Genomic DNA, 16,462 nt, shown 5'->3' with positions numbered 1-16,462 from the left:
AAAGATTATATAATAATAAAATATACCATTTAGCAGACGCTTATCCAAAGGTATGTACACATTTTACATATGGGTGGTCCCAGGAATCAAACACACTATCCTGTTGTTGCAAGCGCCATGGTCTATCAACTGAGCTACAGAAGACCACCAGAGAGAGAGAGAGAGAAAGAGAGAGAGCGAGAGAGGGACGTTGGTCAGTGATGGGGTTAGTGGGGATAGTGTGTGTGTGTGTGTGTGGTACCTGTGCAGTGAGTCCATTCTTCTGGATCTTTCTGTAGATGAGTGCGGGGCAGATGAAGCAGATGAGGGAGCCCATGGTGGCTCCAGTCAGTCTCAGGATGGTCTCCACTACAGACATAAGAGCATAGAGAAACATTTAGTTACACACACACAATCCCTTGGTTGGCTAAAGCGACATACTCTAGCTGACAGTGTACCACGTGGGTCTGTGCGTCTGCCAGGCTAACAGTCCTCATCCGCTCTCATCTTTCTCTCCACCTCTTCCTTCATTTCCACACCATACATACAGTACAGGGACAGGGCTTAGCCTTCCTGTTCAATCAGAAGTCAGTATCTCCACACCATCTTTCAACCCATCTTGCCCATGGCCCTGTCCCAAATGAAGCACAAACATACACCCCCCCCCCCGATCTAATCTAGTACAAGCTTCACTTACAGAACCTGTGTTTCAAGCCAGTACCAGTGCCATCCTCCTCCCGACCCAACCCCTCCCTCCCCTAGCTTTACTACACAAGATGAAAAATCATTCAACCTAACCCCAACCTTCACATCTAGGGCATTATTACAGCACACAGACTAACGGATACCGTTAAAGAACAAATGTGCGCTGTGGGGGTCTATGAGCCAGAGGGTGTGTGTGTGTGGCTGTGTGAGGAAGGGAGAATAATTGCGCTATCTTCCTGTCTGTTCGTCCAGAGGAGATAAAAGTAGAGGTGTGATTTAAGGAGTGTGTTAAGAGTGTGACAGTCACTGAGTCATAAACTCATATTCACACACGTCTTATTCACACACGTCGTAAAAAGCTTGAGCTACAATAACCCATAAACCAACAACACTCTCCTATCATTGTCATGTGGATGACACACCTACTTTTCTCCTTCCCCTCTTCTGACACCAAGTGGCAGCACAATTCTCTGCGTTCCTGGCAGATATCTCAGATTGGATGTTGGCCCACCACCTCAAGCTCAACAAGGCGGAGCTACTCTTCATTCCGGGTAATGCCTGCCCGCTCCAAGACCTCTCCATCAGGTTGACAACTCCACGGTGTCCCCCTCCCAGAGCGCAAAGTACAACACCCTGTCGTTCTCTGCAAACATCAATGCAGTGGCACCTCAATGGTGGAACCAGCTTCCCCCTGAGGCTAGGACAGTAGAGTCCATGCCCATCTTCCAAAAACATCTGAAACCCTACCTCTTCAAAGAGTAGAGTGGAAATGGCACCGACAGAGAGGGCTGCCTCACTTCTAGCTCTTAGGAAACTTTACAGTATTTCATTTTTTTAATGTATTATTTCTTACATTGTTAGCCCAGAAAATGTTTTGTGTTATTACATACAGCAGGGAAGAACTATTGGATATCAGAGCGACGGTAACTTACCAGCATTACGACCAGGAATACGACTTTCCCGAAGCGGATCCTTTGTTCGCACCCCCCAGGGCAATTGAACTGATTCCAGAGGCCAACCCAAAACAATGCCGGCGGAGGCGGGGTACTCAGAGTGGTCTTCTAGGCAAGGCGCACATACCACCCACCGCTTCTGAGTATATTACTCTCTAATGTTCAGTCTCTGGATAATAATGTTGACAAGCTCAGGGCGAGGGTTTCTTTCCAGAGAGACATCAGGGATTGTAACATTCTCTGTTTCACGGAAACATGGCTCTCTCGGCATGTACTGTCTGAGTCGGTCCAGCCAGCAGGATTCCCAGTTCATTGCGCAGACAGGAATAAGTATCTCCCTGGGAAGAAGAGGGGCAGGGGTTTATGCTTCATGATTAATTACTCATGATATGGTCACAAGACGCAGGCCTCCTTATTGTCCCTACAATTTCTAGTGTGTGTCATTTGAGTGGGTTGAGTCACTGGTGTGATCTTCCTGTCCGGGTTGGTGCCTCCCCCCTCGGTTTCGTGCCGTGGGGGAGATCTTCGTGGGCTATACTTGGCCTTGTCTCAGGGTAGTAAGTTTGGTAAAGTGGGTGGGGTTGTATCCTGCATGGTTGGCCCTGTCCGGGGTTAACATCGCTGTCTCCGGACCCACCCCTGTCTCAGCCTCCAGTATTTATGCTGCAATAGTTTGTGTCGGGGGGCTAGTGTCAGTCTGTTATATCTGGAGTATTTCTCCTGTGTTATCTGGTGTCCTGTGTGAATTTAAGTATGCTTCCTCTAATTCTCTCTCTCTCTTCCTCTCTTCTCTCGGAGGACCTGAGCCCTAGGTCCATGCCTCAGGATTACCTGGCCTGATGACTCCTTGCTGTCCCCAGTCCACCTGTTTGAGCTGCTGCTCCAGTTTCAACTGTTCTGCCTGCGGCTATAGAACCCTGACCTATTCACTGGATGTGCTACCTTGTCCCGGACCTGTTGTTTTCGACTCTCTCTCTGAATGAATGGCTATGAAACGCCAACTGACATTTACTCCTGTTGCACCCTTTACAACCACTGTGATTATTATTATTTGACCCTACTGGTCACCTATGAACGTTTGAACATATTGGCCATGTACTGTTATAATCTCCACCCGACACAGCCAGAAGAGGACTGGCCACTCCTCAGAGCCTGGTTCCCCTCTAGGTTTCTTCCTAGGTTCCTGCCTTTCTAGGGAGTTTTTCCTAGCCACCGTGCATCTACGTGCTTGCTGTTTGGGGTTTTAGGCTGGGTTTCTGTATAGCACATTCTGACATCGGCTGATGTGAAAAGGACTTTATAAATACATGTAATTGATGGTGTTATTGTGATAACATACAGGAACTCAAGTCCTTTTGTTCACCCGAGAATACCTCACATTCAAATGCCGACCGTATTATCTCCCAAGATAATTTTCTTTGGATATAGTCACGACCATGTAAACTCAGCAAAAAAAGAAACGTCCTCTCACTGTCAACTGCGTTTATTTTCAGCTGACTTAACATGTGTAAATATTTGTATGGACATAATAAGATTCAATAACTGACATAAACTGAACAAGTTCCACAGACATGTGATTAACATAAATGGAATAATGTGTCCCTGAGATCCGGGCTCTTCTCTGGTCATTGCAGAACACTGACATTCCTGTCTTTCAGGAAATCACGTACAGAACGAGCAGTATGACTGGTGGCATTGTCATGCTGGAGGGTTAGGTCAGGACGAGCCTGCAGGAAGGGTACCACATGAAGGAGGAGGATGTCTTCCCTGTAACGCACAGCGTTGAGATTGCCTGCAATGACAACATGATGCTGTGACACACCGCCCCAGACCATGACGGACCCTCCACCTCCAAATCAATCCCGCTCCAGAGTACAGGCCTCAGTGTAACGCTCATTCCTTGAACGATAAACGCAAATCCGACCATCACCCCTGGTGAGACAAAACCGCGACTCATCAGTGAAGAGCACTTTTGCCAGCCCTGTCTGGTCCAGCGACGGTGAGTTTGTGCCCATAGGCGACGTTGTTGCCGGTGATGTCTGGTGAGGACCTGCCTTACAACATCCTACAAGCCCTCAGTCCAGCCTTTCTCAGCCTATTGCGGACAGTCTGAGCACTGATGGAGGGACTATGCGTTCCTGGTGTAACTCGGACAGTTGTTGCCATCCTGTAACTGTCCCCCAGGTGTTGTTCGGATGTACCTATCCTGTGCAGGTGTTGTTCTACGTGGTCTGCCACTGCAAGGATGATAAGCTGTCCGTCCTGTCTCCCTGTAGCGCTGTCTTAGGCGTCTCACAGTACGGACATTGCAATTCATTGCCCTGGCCACATCTGCAGTCCTCATGCCTCCTTGCAGCATGCCTAAGGCACTTTTACGCAGATGAGCAGGGACCCTGGGCATCTTTCTTTTGGTGTTTTTCAGAGTCAGTAGAAAGGCCTCTTTAGTGTTCTAAGTTTTCATAACTGTGACCTTAATTACTACCGTCTGTAAGCTGTTAGTGTCTTAACGACCGTTCCACAGGTGCATGTTCATTAATTGTTTATGGTTCATTGAACAAGCATGGGTGTTACGGCTTTCTAGTTGTGATGAAGGAGAGTCGGACCAAACTGCAGCGTGTCGATTGCGATCCATATTTATTTGAACAAAACACGACTAAACACGAACACTACAAAACAATAAACGAAAACCGAAAACAGCCTATACTTGTGCAAACTAACAGAGAGTACACATAGGACAGATAGGACAATCACCCACGACAAACTCAAAGAATATGGCTGCCTAAATATGGTTCCCAATCAGAGACAACGATAAACACCTGCCTCTAATTGAGAACCACTCCAGACAGCCATAGACTTTGCTAGATAACCCACTACGCTACAATCCCAATACTAACACCAAAACCCCAAGACAAAACACACCCCAATACAAAAACCCCATGCCACACCCTGGCCTGACCAAATACATAAAGATAAACACAAAATACTTTGACCAGGGCGTGACAATGGGAAACAGTGTTTAAACTCTTTTCAATGAAGATCTGTGAAGTTATTTGGATTTTTACTAATTATCTTTCAAAGGCAGGGTCCTGAAAAAGGGACGTTTCTTTTTTTTTGCTGAATTTATATCCGCCCTCAAGCCCATACCAGGACGGCCCTCAAAGAACTTCACTGAACTTTATGCAAATTGGAAACTACATATCCTGAGGCTGAATTTATTGTCCCTGGGGATTTTAACAAAGCAAATTTGAGAAAAAGGCTGCCGAAGTTCTATCAACATATCGACTGTAGTACTTGCGCTGCTAAAACACTCGACCACTGTTACTCCAACTTCCGGGATGCCTACAAGGCCCACGCCCGCGCTCCTTTCTGAAAATCTGACCACGACTCCATTTTGCTCCTCACTTCCTATAGGCAGAAACTCAAACAGGAAGTACCCGTGCTAAGGACTATTCAATGCTGGTCTGACCAATCGGAATCCACGCTTCAAGATTGTTTTGATCATGCGGACTGGGATATGTTCCGGGTAGCTTCTAAGAATAATATCAACAAATATACTGATATGGGGACTGAGTTTATCAGGAAGTGTAATGGAGATATTGTACCCACTGTGACTATTAAAACCTACCCTAACCAGAAACCGTGGATATTATTTGGGCAATACTGAAAACACGAACCACTGCATTTAACCATGGCAAGGTAAACTGAGAATATGGCAGAATATCGTGCAGTTATTCCCTCCGCAAGGCAAACAGGCAGAACGCCAATATAGAGACAATAGAGACAAAGCGGAGTCGCAATTCAGCGACTCAGACACGAGACGTATGTGGCAGGATCTACAGACAATCACAGACTACTAAAGGAAAACCAGCCATGTTGTGGACACCGATGTCTTTCTTCCGGAAAAGCTAAACACCTTCTTCACCCACTTTGAGGATAACACGGTGCCACTGACGTGGCTCGCTACCAAGGACTATGGGCTCTACTTCTCCATGGCCGACGTGAGTAAGACATTTAAGCACGTTAACCCTCACAAGGCTGCCGGGCCCAGACGGCATCCCTGGCCGCGTCCTCAGAGCATGCGCAGACCAGCTGGCTGTGTGTTTATGGACATATTCAATCTCTCCCTATCCCAGTCAGCTGTCCCCACTAGTGATGGGCATTCCGACTCTTTTCAGTGAGCCGGCTTGTTCGGCTCAGCTCACCCAAAAAATAAATAATAATAATAATATTTTTGCAAGTCAAACAGTTTGACTTTGATTGGTGTTAAAACAATTATAATTAAATTAAATCATACTATACCTCAACCACAATGTATTTAAAAATGCATTGGTTTGTTATGAAAAATAATGGTATTAAACATTTGCATTTAAAGTATAACTTTTTTATGTATATGTTACGAACTTCTCGGAGTACTGTGTGCGAAGTCAGGCACAGAGAGCAGAGGGTAAAGGACAATGTGTTTATTCCGGCACAGAAAACAGTCACGCCAAAACACCAGGCGCATACAAATGACCTGGCCCAAAAACAGGACCCAAACAGACCGGAGAAAACAAGAAAATAGCACAACCACCAAAATGAACAGAGGAACAAGCCCGCACAAAATCAGGCGGGCATAACCGGCTTAAATAGCCCTAACCAGAACCTAAACAAGAAACAGGTGTAACCAATAAGACAAAACTAACAGTAAAGGAAAAGGGGATCGGTGGCAGCTAGTAGCCCGGTGACGACGACCGCCGAGCACCGCCGTAGACCGGTGGGAGTCGTGACAGTATATAAACAAAGAGCATATAAATCTAACCATTCAAAATGAATACAATCTGAACAACATAATAGCATATTGCACCATATCAAAGAAAAATAAATCGCAATGTGCAAAACTGCAGCATCCCACTTAAAATATTCCACTGGTCCCTCTTTTTCCTGTCTTCTTTATTGCCATGTTATAACCAGCAGCAGACAGCAATGCTGACCATATTTTGCTTTTATGAGAGATTTGAATTCAGAAATGCAAGCTGCCTCACTTTCGAGGGGCTGATGCGGTTTCTTCTCTCAGTAATTATTTGTCCCGCTTTCGAGAAGACCCTCTCAGAGGGAACGGACGTGGCCACTATGCAGAGTCTCCCTGTCATGACTTTAGTAAGCTGTGGCTTTAGTAAACAGAGGCCTTGTTCTTCCACCAGCTCAGAGGATCTGCAGATCTTTGGAGGAGGAGCTCCTCCAAATAGGATCGGACCTCCATTATTGCATCTGCTGAGTGATTCCTTCATGCTGCATCCCCAGTTGCTCTCTCGTCAAACAGCATCCAAACAGCAGATGTGTGTGGCAATACTGCTGGTGCTTCTGCTCCATCTGATCCCTCTTCTTCCCGTTGCCCCGTTGCCCTGGTGCCTGAGCCAGCTGACTGCTGGGGCTGTCCCTCCCTGCTGCTGAGGTTATTCTTTGAAGAGCCTTAATCGCTCTGGCAACACTGAAGGCTAACTTCTTAAACCTGGGGTCAAGTGTAGTGGTTTCTGATAGCATGTGATTATATTCCATTCTGTGGAACTTTCTGTCCATTGATGAACATAGGGTGTGCATTAACTCTGTTACATTTCCTTCCCTCTGGCGGCTGGCTGTGATTCGCTGCAGACCCTTACACAGGAGTATAATTTTTGAGGCTGAAGAGAGAGAACAGTAACTTATTAGTTCAGGTTCATGTTGTCTACTGATACTACATTCTCATCTACTGCTCATATATATATATAATACTGGATTAAATAATGATGTAGTAATAACTGCTTACTGTACCTCTCTCCACTGATCTCCACAGTGACCTGCTCAAAGGGTTCCAGGACTCTGCACACCTCCTCCACCACCTCCCATTCCTCTTGGGTCAGAGCATCAACAGGTGCCTTGACAATGACCAGGGTAGAGATGATGACATCCTTTGACTCAAGAAACCGCTTCAACATATAAAATGTTGAATTCCACCTTGTAGTGCAGTCTTGTTTAGGCCTCAGCTCAGGCATCCCCATCTGGCGTTGTGTAGACTTTAGTTTTTCAGCACCTACTGTGCTCCTGTGGAAGTATTCCACAGCTGCTTTCACTTTGTCCACAGTGGGCTTCATCACCTTCAGAACATCTCTTACAATCAGGTTGATTGACATGGATGATGGGTCCATTTAAAAATGTTCATGACTTTGGTTATGTTAGCTGCATTGTTGCTAACACAACAGACCACTTTTCCATCTACTTGCCATTCTATGGCCACTCTCAACAGTTCCTCTGCCACGTTCTCTGAGGTGTGTCTGTCTGTGAACTCAAAGCAGTCCAGAAGACAGCTAGACATTGAAAAATCTTCAATGAAGTGACATGTAACTGACATGTAAGAAGTGGTTACCCCTGATGTCCAGCAGTCAGTGGTAAGGCAAACTGCAGTAGCTTTTTGGACTCTTTCCCGCACTGAAGCCTGTGTCCTCTCATACAGTTGTGGAATAAGTGATTTTGAAAGGGTTTTCCTGCTTGTAATTGTGTATATTGGATTTAGACTTGCTATAATGTCTAATACCTCTGTCCTCCACGATCGAAAATTGCTGGAAATCGGTGGCAATCATTGGCAATTTGACCTTGTTTTTCTACAGACATAGACTTTGGCATAAACTGATCCATAGAAGACTGCGTGGGTCGTGGAGTAGGCCTATTTGACTGAGTGGATACATCTCCATGTGTGGAAGTGCTGGCTCCACCACTATCACTAGCAGGCCCGCTAGTTTATCGAAGCTCCACTACAGCTAGCTTCACAGTTGGGTGCACAGTTCACATATGCCGGTGTAGGTTGTGCGTAGAACCGGCTTTATATCAGATTTTGTTTTGGCAAATTCTACACTGTGTTCTAATATTGTCTACATTATTAAAATGCGTCCAAATGCTACTGTGCTTCTGACTAATTTTCTAGCTGTTGTTTTCACAGCTGTCCCTCCTCTCTCTCATCGGCTGCTAAGTGTGTGACTGAGTGAATTGGCTCGGCCCTTCCTCACGCATATTTGGTTCATTGGTTGACACTGCATGTCTGATTGTCAGGAACAACAGGTGAGGCTGTTAGTCTGAGCAGACAGTTAGAAAGAATGTGTGTGCGCGCTTGAGCATTTAGGCCTATATAATTATTACAAAATGTTGCTCTTTGCATTAGTTAATTCTATTCATTTAAATATTTTGATTATTCATATCTTAATTTTTTTATAAAAAGATTAGGCTCTTCTGATATGCGAGCCGGCTCCCAACGTTCACCTACAAGAGCCGGCTCTTAGAGCCGACTCGTTCGCGAATGACCCATCACTGGTCCCCACATGCTTTAGATGGCCACGATTGTTCCTGTATCCAAAAAGCGAAGGTAACTGAACTAAATGACTATCGCCCCGTAGCACCCACTTCTGTCATCATGAAGTGCTTTGAGAGACTAGTCAAGAATCATATCACCTCTACCTTACCTGACACCCTAGACCCACTTCAATTTGCTTACCGCCCCAATAGATCCACAGACGATGCAATCGCAATCACACTGCACACTGCCCTATCCCATCTGGACAAGGGGAATACCTATGTAAGAATGCTGTTCATTGACTATAGCTCAGCATTCAACACCATAGTACCCTCCAATCTCATCATTAAGTTTGTGGCCCTGTTCTCCTCATTGAGTCCTGTGCAACTGGGTCCTGGACTTTCTGATGGGCCGCCCCCAGGTGGTGAAGGTAGGAAACAACACCTCCACTCCGCTGATCCTCAGCACTGGGGCCCCACAAGGGTGCGTGCTCAACCCCCTCCTGTACTCCCTGTTCACCCATGACTGGGTGGCCAAGCACGCCTCCAACTCAATTATCAAGTTTGCAGATGACACAACAGTAGTAGGCTTGATTACCAACGATGATGAGACAACCTACAGGGAGGAGGTGAGGGCTCTGGGAGCCAGGAAAATAACCTTGCACTCAACATCAACAAAATAAAGGAGATGATCGTGGACCTAAGGAAACAGCATCGACGGGACTGCAGTGGAGAAGGTGGAAAGCTTCAAGTTCCTATGCGTACAGATCACTGACAAACTGAAATGGTCCACCCACACATACAGCATAGAGAAGAAGGTGCACCAGAGCTTCTTCAACCTCTGAAGAAATGTGGCTTGGCACCTAAAGCCCTCACAAACCTTTACAATTGAGAGCATCCTGTCGGGCTGTATCACCACTTGGGACAGCAACTGCACTTCCCGTAACTGCAGGGCTCTCCAGAGGGTGGTGCGATCTGCCCAAAGCATCACCGGGGGAAAACTAACTGCCCTCCAGGACACCTACACCACCCGATGTCACAGGAAGGTCAAAAAATCAAGGACAACAACCACCCAAGCCACAGCCTGTTCACCCCACTATCATCCAGAAGGCAAGGTCAGTACAGGTGCATCAAAGCCGGGACCGAGAGACAGATGTTTTTCAGTCTCAAAACTGTTAAATAGCCATCACTAGCAGTTAGAGGCTGCTGCCTATATACATAGACTATAAGGGTACAGGGTGAGACCCAGATGCAGACACGGGAGGCAGATTCCTAATGTTTATTAGTATCCATGGGGCAGGCAAGAGAATGGTCGTGGACAGGCAAAAGGTCATAACAAGGTTAGAGTCCAGGAGGTACAGAGTGGCAGGCAGGCAGTATGAACAGGCAGTAACATGTCCCAGAGCACATACTTTACCAGGTCCTGGAAAACTGTGGGGCATTGGTGAGTCCAAACTGCATGACCAGGTACTCATAATGTCCACTGGCAGTGTTGAAGGCTGTCTTCCACTCATCCCCTTTGCGTATCCGAACCAGGTGGTAGGCATTCCAAAGGTCCAGCTTGGAGAAGATGGTAGCCCCCCGGAGAGGTTTGAAAGCTGAGGAGAGGAGTGTAAGGGGGTAACAATTTTTGATCGTTATGTCATTAAGGCCCCGGGAGTCCATGCACAGACACAGAGTCTTGTCCTTCTTTTCCACAAAGAAAAACCCTGTGCCGGCAGGGGATGCAGAAGGATGGATTCCTCCAGCAGCCAGATATTCCTCCATGGCCTTGGTCTCCGGGCCGGATAGGGAATATAGTCGACCATGAGGCGGTGTGGTGCCTGGGAGAAGGTCAATGGCACAATCGTAGGGACGATGCTGGGGAAGAGAAGTAGCCCGTGCCTTGCTGAAGACCTCCAGGAGGTCATGGTACTCTGCGGGACTGCAGAGAAATCTGAGGCTTGACTTAAGCCCCGAGGATGCCGTCTCGGGGAAGGCTGCGCTGCTTTGAGGCAATGGGAATGGCAGAATGGACTCCAACCCAGGATTGAACTCGTGGTCCAGTCAATAATGGGGTTGTGTTTTTGGAGCCCAGAAAATCCCAAAACGACAGGAACATTGGGGGACTCAATGAGGAGAAGCTGTATAGGCTCACTGTGATTTCCTGAAACCCGCAGATTAACAAGAACAGTGCTGTGGGTAACTCTACCAATGGAGTGGCCGTCCAGTGCTCTAGCGTCCATGGGAGCAGAGAGGAGATGAGTGGGGATACTTAATTCAGAAACTAGGGTAGCGTCCATAAAACTCTCAGCCGCCCCAGAGTCAATGAGCACCTGAAGAGACGTAGACTGGTCTCCCCACAGCAGTATCACATAAAAGGGAGTGCGGTTGATGGGAATTAGAGGATTCCCAGTCTGACTCACCAGAGTACTTGTACCTACTAAAGAAATAGGTATCTTAACCGGGCACGTGGCTATATAATGTCCTGCAGCCCCACAGTACAGACAACTGTTGGAATTTAGCCTATGTGAACGTTCCCTGGGCAATAATCTAGCTCTGCCCAGTTGCATAGGTTCCGGTGCATCTGACTCACCTTTCGCTGATGATGCACGAGAGAACTCAGGTGGCTTCGGGTCTTCTCGGAAATACAGCCTTTGGGGACTTACGGATTCCTTTGGTGATGAATGAGCAACAGCGGATGAACGAGTTTGCCCAAGACCAGACCTCCTCTTACTCTTGTGTTGCCGTAGACGCCCATCAATGCTAAGAGTAAGGGAGATAAGGGAATCAAGGCCCAGCGGTAACTCCCAAGCTGCTAGCTTGTCTTTTATTTCCTCTGAAAGCCCATGAAGGAAGGTATCTAATAGGGACTCCGGATTCCAGGCACTCTCGGCGGCCAACGTGTGAAAATCTACTGTGTAGTCTGCCACACTTGACGTAATTTAAGTCGTTTTCGGGCCACCTCTCTCCCGGATGCTGGAGAATCGAACACCTTCCTCACTTCTGCCATGAAATCTTCCAGATGGCGACAAATGGCGGATTGTTGCTCGCAAACTGCCATAGCCCAGGAGAGCGCCCTTTCCGTCAATAGCGTAGTAATAAACGCTATCTTCTACCGGTCTGAAGGGAGCGATAATGGCTGTAGCTCAAAAATAAGGGAGCACTGAGAAAGAAAACTCTGGCAGGTTTCAGGATCCCTAGAATATCACTCCGGGGGAGGTAAGCAGGGTTCTCAGGGGGCCGGGGTAGGCTGTACAAACCCATCACTGATAGTAGACAGGTTACTGGGAGGTTGGGAGGTCTCTGAGGTGGCAGGCTGCCTATGAGCTAACTCACTGATTTTCTCCATAATAGCCTTGAACCCTTGGTTGTGGCATTCTGTCAGGGAATGAAGCCCTTCCAAAAGGTCCAGCAGTTGCTCCTCATGCCTTCCAATGGTGGCTCCCTGCAGGGAGACAGCGTGGCGGAGCTGGTCCAAGTCTGCTGGGTCTGTCATGGCCAGTTCATACTATAAGGGCACAGGGTGAGACCCAGATGCAGACACGGGAGGCAGATGGTTCGAGTCTCTGATATTTATTAGTATCCAAGGGGCAGGCAAGATAATGGTTGTGGACAGGCAAAGATCATAACAAGGTCAGAGTCCAGGAGGTACAGAGTGGCAGGCAGGCTCGAGGTCAGGGCAGGCAGTATGGTCAGGCAGGTGGGTACAGAGTCGAGGCAGGCAAGGGTCAAAACCGGGAGGACTAGCAAAAAACTGAGAAAAGGAAAAAGCAGGCGCATGGAGTAACACGCTGGTTGACTTGACAAAACAAGACAAACACAGGTATAAATACCAGGGGATAATGGGGAAGATGGGTGACACCATGATGGGGTGGAGACAAGCACAAGGACAGGTGAGGCAGATCAGGGTGTGACAGACTTGAAATTACTGGCCGTTTTAATAAATGGAACACTCGTCACTTTAATGTTTACTTATCTTGCATTACTCATCTTATATGTATATACTGTATTCTATACTATTCTACTGTATCTTAGTCTCTGACATTGCTCATCCATATATGTTTATATTCTTAATTCCATTCCTTACTTATATTTGTGTGCATTGGGTATATGTTGGGAAATTGTTCGATATTACTGCACTGTCGGAGCTAGAAACACAAGCATTTCGCTACACTCGTAGTAACATCTGTTAAACACGTGTATGTGACCAATAAAATTTGATTTGAATTTATCTTAAATAATCGCACAGCTCCCCCCTTACTATCTTTGACCTTGCTGATAGCTACTTTATTGAGGAAAATCTTACTTACTATGACTGAGATGTGTGGTTGTCCCACCTAGCTATCTTAAGATGAATGCACAAATTGTTAGTTTTGCTGGATAAGAGCACCTGCTAAATGACTAACATGTAAATGTAAGGTAGACATGCAGAACATGGAATAACAACAATATAATGTACTCACCCATGTTGGGCATGGCTAGTTTGCTGCTCTGGGGAGAGGCTGTGTCTGTGAAAAGTAACCTGTCTATGTCCTGGAGATGACAGGATTAGCATTGTGTGTGTGAGATACCTAGAGGGATAGTGATTGGCTTAGACATTGTCTCTCATTCTCTTGGCCACATGTGCTGTGGCCCTCACTTTCTGATACAGAGCAATGCCATGGATGGGATCAGGGGGACCACTAAATTGAAGGGAAAAACACATATTCAGTATAACACTCATAGCTCTCTGAAATGCTACTGTGGTAAATAGAAAGATGAAATGGAGACAGTGAGGTGTGTTACTGGTCATATCATCATCGTCATGTCTCACCTGAGGCCTGCTGGATGAAGGTGGATTTCCGTCCAAGTTCTGTCAGAAAGTGAGGCAATCCGTGGCCACAGAGATGGACGAAGATCTTCAGAACCTGGAAGGACAGAAACGATGGAAAGGGAAGAGGGATAAGGCTCAGGAGGAACAGATTAATAGATTATATTATATATGGTGAAGATTAGCTTCATTCTTCTACATGATTCCTCTTCAGCCTCAGTTAACAAACTATGGTAAAATTCAGTGTTTGTGGTTTCTTAATGCAGGTGAAATCCTGCTAACCTGGCTAGCTGAGCTCACCTTTATTTTGACATGGCAGGATTCTACCTCCAGCCTCTTCAACAGGTACTCCAACAGGAACTGACCACACCCAGTGGACTCCTGGGAGATTTCTACACATCCAGGAGGATAAAGGATGCAGACTGTACTGTCTTTGAGTTGACTTTGAAAAGAGGTGAATCTTACTAAATTATTTTTCATATCAGAACACAGTGCTGTATCATCATACAGTGGGAGGTGAAGGGGTTAAAAGGATACTTCCGATTTCTTCAAAGAGGTAGCCAGGACAAGGCGATTCATCATCTGATGTTGCTTTCATCAGAGTGGGAACCTGAGAGAGAGAGAGAGAGAGAGAGAGATCATCAGGCATGGCCAGGTGAAGCCCAGAATAGAACATTTAGCAAGGATTGCTGTCATGTCATAGCCTCAATTATAAAAATAAAAAAATAATTCTCCCCAATTGGTAGTTACAGTCTTGTCCCATCGCTGCCACTCCCCTACGGACTTGGGAGAGGCGAAGGTCGAGAGCCATGCGTCCTCTGAAACACGACCCTTCCAAGCCACACTGCTTCTTGACACACTGCTCGCTTAACCCGGAAGCGAACCGCACCAACGGGTCGGAGGAAACACCGTTCAGCTTGCAGGCCCCCGGCCCGCCACAAGGAGTAGCTAGAGCGCAATGGGACAAGGAAATCCCAGCCAGCCAAACCCTCCCCTAACCCGGACAACACTGTACTCCGATTGTGCTCCGCCTCATGGGTCTCCTGGTTACGGCTGGCTGTGACACAGCCTGGGATCAAACACCAGGTCTGTAGTGACACCTCAAGCACTGCGATGCAGTTTTTTAGACCACTGCACCACTCGGGAGGCCAAAGCATACATTTTGTCTTTAGCACAAAAAGAACACACAGGGTGGATCCGTGGTGATACAGTGTGGGAAGAAATCATATCAACGGACTGTAAAGCTCAAGTCTAGTCTGACGATGACATACGATTTCTGTTCAGAGACTGTGATGTCATATGATGTGCTATTCTAACGTTAGTTAGGCTGCTGTAGTGGTACAGTAAACAGTGGGCGTAAAGGAATATACAAAACTATTTACTGTTCCCGCAAAATGTGACATACACATATCAAAATATTATTTTTTATAGTGTTTATATTTGTAAATAGCACCAACGTTTTGAAGAAAAGCCAGTCATTCCTTGAATATTGCTATAATTTTGCCATCCCGTTCTTCTTCTTCGTGAGGTTTAACTGCGGTTGGCATCCAATAAATGTTGCTTGTTTCTACTGTATTATTGACTGTATGTTTGTTTTACTCCATTTGTAACTCTGTGTCGTTGTATGTGTCGTATGTGCTTTGCTTTATCTTGGCCAGGTCGCAATTGTAAACGAGAACTTGTTCTCAACTTGCCTACCTGGTTAAATAAAGGTGAAATAAATCAAATAAAAAAATTCAACATTTGCAGATGAAGGCACCTTACAGAAGCGGGGAAGAAATGTGCTATACATAGTCAGGAAGGTGCAGGAAGCAATTGATGAGGTAGAGCGATGGGCATTAATGTGGGGATTCAGGTTCTCTGTAGAGAACTCAGACAGTGTCTAATCACATCTAATCCATCTGTGCTGAATGACTACCCCCCTTCGCCTTGACATCCTTAGGAATGAAATGCCTTGAGAAAATTGTGAAGCCCAGCAGAGGAGTTGATGATGCCATTCTTACTCTCCTCAACATGGTTTACAGACATCTAGAGGGTGCCAAATCCCATGTCAGGGTTTTGTTTGTTGACTTTTCTTCTGCCTTCAACACAATCCAGCCCTACATTCTGGCACAGACTCATTCGAGACTTCTCCTTCAATGGGGGGCTGGTTTTGTGGCTGTTGGACTTCCTGAGCCAACGGTCACAGCCGGGTCAAAATAGGTCCCCACGTGTCAGACATACGCAACACCCACACAGGCTCTCCTCAGGGATGTGTTTTGTCCCCACTCCTGCACATCTTGTACACTAATAGTTGTACTAGTTTCCATCCTGACAGACACCTCGTTAAATTCGCTGATGACACTGCCTTGATCAGCCTGTTGCATGATAACGAGGAACATCATGGCCCGGTCCTAAATGACTTTGTAGAGTGGTGTGACCAATCACACTTGGTCCTCAATACCAATAAGACCAAAGAGATGTGCGTAGACTTTAGGAAGCGTACAACACTTACCTCTGCAACGTCTATCAGAGGTCAGAACATAGAGATTGTAGAGGAATGCAAATATGTGGGTGTCCTCTTGGACAATAAGCTTCAGTGGAGTAAATGTACAGACCTGATCCACAAAAAGAGTCAACGGAGACTGTACTTTCTCAAAAAGCTGAGCTCTTTTAATGTTAATTGTCCTATACTGACTCTGTTTTACAAATCTTTCATTTAGAGTATTTTAACTTTTTTTTATTGTTTGTTGGTTTG

The sequence above is a fragment of the Oncorhynchus kisutch genome, linkage group LG25, assembly GCF_002021735.2.
Source record: "Oncorhynchus kisutch isolate 150728-3 linkage group LG25, Okis_V2, whole genome shotgun sequence".
NCBI lineage: Eukaryota > Metazoa > Chordata > Actinopteri > Salmoniformes > Salmonidae > Oncorhynchus > Oncorhynchus kisutch.
Note: the sequence above shows the minus strand (reverse complement) of the source record.